The following is a 3527-nucleotide window of genomic DNA, read 5'->3' on the forward strand; positions in this document are numbered from 1 at the left end:
AATAAATTTAACGTTGATTTAATTAACGGTGATACAGGTTGATTGTGATTGTTGTTGGTGATGGTTGAATGAAAATAAAAACAAAAATTTAAATATTTAAAATAATAATTAATGGTATTCCAAGTAGGATTGTAAGACCAGTAATTTGGGCGTATTTTATTGGGTATGGGTTGTTGTTGTTGTCAATTAGTTTAAATAAGATAATAATATAATATACGTTTATGTATTTAAATAACGAGTAGCAGCACGTAGAACATACATGTATATACGATATACGAGTTTTTGTTTTCAGTACACGATTATTATTACGTTTATGAAATGCAAGCACCAATCAACCAGCAGGCAGGCAATGATATCAATTAATTTTTTATTTTAATATTTTAATTTCCAATAATGAACATAAAAATAGAGAAAATAGAGATTTAAATCCATTACTTAACGTTATAGTTATATGATTGGATTCAATCAAGAATTCAAATTACATTAACACTACGCATAATGAATAAGAGTGGTATGCAGGATGAACGAAATTATAATGAAAAATATAATTAATTTTTTACGAATAATGTTTTTTAAATGAATATTTTGAATCAATTTTTTTTTTTTAATTTTTATCAAAAATTCATATTATAATAACACAATGAACACGCTTGTATTCGAAAATATACTCTCGAAAAATACATGAAACGAAGATTTTTTGTGAAAAAAAAACGATAATTTTTAACAAATATTTTTTTTAAAGTTATTTTAAATATACGATTAAATAAATTTTCGAAAAATGCGTACAAGCTCCTTATTCAAAACCCAAACTAAATTTTCGTTTCTATATGAAAAAATCATACATACATACAGTGGCTCAAATTAGTGTTCAGATGTTGATCTTTTTTAAATATTCACAATATTTCGCAAGAGAATTTTAGAAATCGGTTGACGTGGTCCAAAGTTATGCGGTAAGATACATAACAAAAAAAATCCAACGAATTGATAACCTTTCTCCTTTTTATGAAGGCGGTTAATAATGCCATTTTTTTAACTTCACTCTTTATATAAAAAACACAACAGCCGCCAACAAAAAAAATTGTAAAACCAACTTTATGGGACCCAAAAATAGCGAAAAATTCAGACAAAACAGTTCGACATATTTTTGATTTTTGCTAAATTTGATATAAAGTTTGAAACAACCACATTGATTTATGTATATAATTTTGGTTAAAGCTTGAACGATATTAAAAAAAGAACAAACCAATTTTAGCTTGAAAAACTTTTAGAATATTAAAAAACAAACAGTATGTGAACACTTGTTTGAGTCGCTGTACATACATACATATATATAATTAATTTTTAATTCTCCCTGAGCGCAAAGTTATGCCGAGCTTCCACTAGGCATTGAAATAACAAAAAATTGGAGGCATCTATAAAATGTCATCTAGAAATGAACTTAATGACTATTTTTTTAACGTAATGACAACACTATTTTTTAATGCCCAACTTTGTCATTTGTCTTTTTTCCAGCATTATGTTTTCAAAAATAGCATTACAAAAAGGTGTGGGTAGCCTAATCGGCCACTACATATTTACATATTCCCTCGAGGCAAGATTTTTCAAGCCTTTGTACAATGTATATCAACAACGATCAGATAGAGCTTTTACTCTATGCGCGTTCATACTAAATATATAGAAAGCTATAAAAATGTTTTCCCGCGGGATCGGTTTTTAACTTATATCAGCGACGGGCATAGAGAGCATTTACTATACACGTACCTTTACAAAATTTATGGAAAGCTTAAAAGAGCTTTGCCTGCGGGCAGAGCGATGCCCATCACCGCTTTATATACACCAGTAATGAACCAAACTTAACCCCCGCGAAAAGCTTTCCGTAGATTTTATATGAGCGTGCACGGAGTAAAAGCTCTCTCTGACCGCCACTGATATGCAGAAAAAATAAAAACTAATTCTGGCCAACACTGGTATAGAGCAGTAACGGACAAAACACAATACGCGGAAGAGACTTTTTAAAGCTCTCTATAGATTTTATTCAGGTATGTCGGCCGCTGTGGTGTAGTGGTAAGCAGTGCGCGCTTCCACTCCGCAACGCCTGGGTTCAAACCCTGGTCAAAGCAACGTCGCAAAAAATTTAGAAAAAAGGTTTTTTCTTAACAGCGGTCGTCCCTCGGCAGGCAATGGCAAACTTCCGAGTGTATTTCTGCTATGAAAAACAGCTTCTCATAAAAATACAATCGCCGTTCGGAGTCGGCGTAAAACTGTAGGTCCCTCCGCTTTGTGTGACAACATCAAGGCGCACACCAAAAATCGGAGGAGAAGCTCGGCCAAACACTAACATATGTGTAAGCGCCAATCTATTATTACTATTATTATTATTATGCAGGGAATAAAAGTTCTCTTTGGTCGTCGGTAGCATAGAGCAATGATGAACAGAGCTTGGACTCTCTGAGCGTTCGTTCAAAAAAAGCTTTTCCCACGGGACAGTAGGCCAGTAGTGTTTTAATTCTGGCCTCCTCTATAAAATTAAAAAAAAACTACGAAAGATCTACGCATGCCTCACTCTCAAGTGCTGCACTCTGGTATAGAACCTTGACGGTCAAATGTATCCTCCCTATGAAGGCATTTTTTAGGCTTTCACATTTATTGATTCACAACGAAAGTTTATATACTTTTGGCTTTATCTGCTCAACACTAACACTTATACATGCATTTTACTCCTCACTAAAGTATATTGCGGACCAAAGGACTAGCAATTTTGTAGAGCTCGCCAAAATTTGGATTACGAATAAGATCTGTAAGATTACACCTCTTAGCAACACTAAGGACCAGTATTTGGTATATGTGAGAACTTTTCGATCGATCAGTCTTACCTAACCTAACCTAGAGTTTTACTCTAAATGTAACTTTAAAATATCACGGATGCTTGAATTCTCTCCCGTTTGCATTAGAATACTTCAGTTTTAAGCACTGTAGTCTCATTTATTGCATATTTCTCCTGATATATTTTCCATAATCCCCCTCCTTCTCCTAGACTCTCTCCTATTCGGGTTCTTCTTCACTACTAGTCTATCTTTCCAAATATCCTCCTCGAACTTTTTCCTCTCTCCTCTTCGATTTTCTACTCTGCCTCTCTCATCTCCTCTCCTGTCTTTGCTCTCCTGCTTTGTTCCTTTAGTTATCTTTTCCTTACTATGCCTATTTCATTTATTCTCTCCTCCTCGTTCTTCTTCTTTCTCACTTCTCTATTTTATCTCTTATCCTCTCCCTCCTTCTCCCCCCTCAATGCTTACTTCTCCACACGCTTATCTCATTTCGTTCAGCTTTATTTTAATTTATCTCTCTTCTCCTCCCCTCTCTATCCTCCACTTTCTTCTCTCTATCATCCACTCTCTGTTCTCTTTTCTTCCACTCTCTCCTCTCTTTAGTTCCCCTCTCTCCACCATCCAAAACCTCTCTTCCTATTCGCCATTTCTACACCAAGAATGATAGAATACAAGATTGCGCCAATCGAGCTGAGAGTAACT

The 3527-nt window shown here is 34.3% G+C and overlaps 1 protein-coding gene across 1 annotated transcript in view; it reads left to right on the forward strand.

Moving 5' to 3' along the window:
• The window catches only part of LOC118740291 (neurofibromin), a gene marked incomplete at its 3' end in the record, with an annotated part of 14588 nt that overhangs the window by 10141 nt on the left and 920 nt on the right, over positions 1-3527 (forward strand).

The sequence above is a fragment of the Rhagoletis pomonella genome, unplaced genomic scaffold (genome assembly GCF_013731165.1).
Source record: "Rhagoletis pomonella isolate Grant_MI unplaced genomic scaffold, Rhpom_1.0 Rhpom_scaffold_00001, whole genome shotgun sequence".
In the NCBI taxonomy this organism is placed as follows: Eukaryota; Metazoa; Arthropoda; class Insecta; order Diptera; family Tephritidae; genus Rhagoletis; species Rhagoletis pomonella.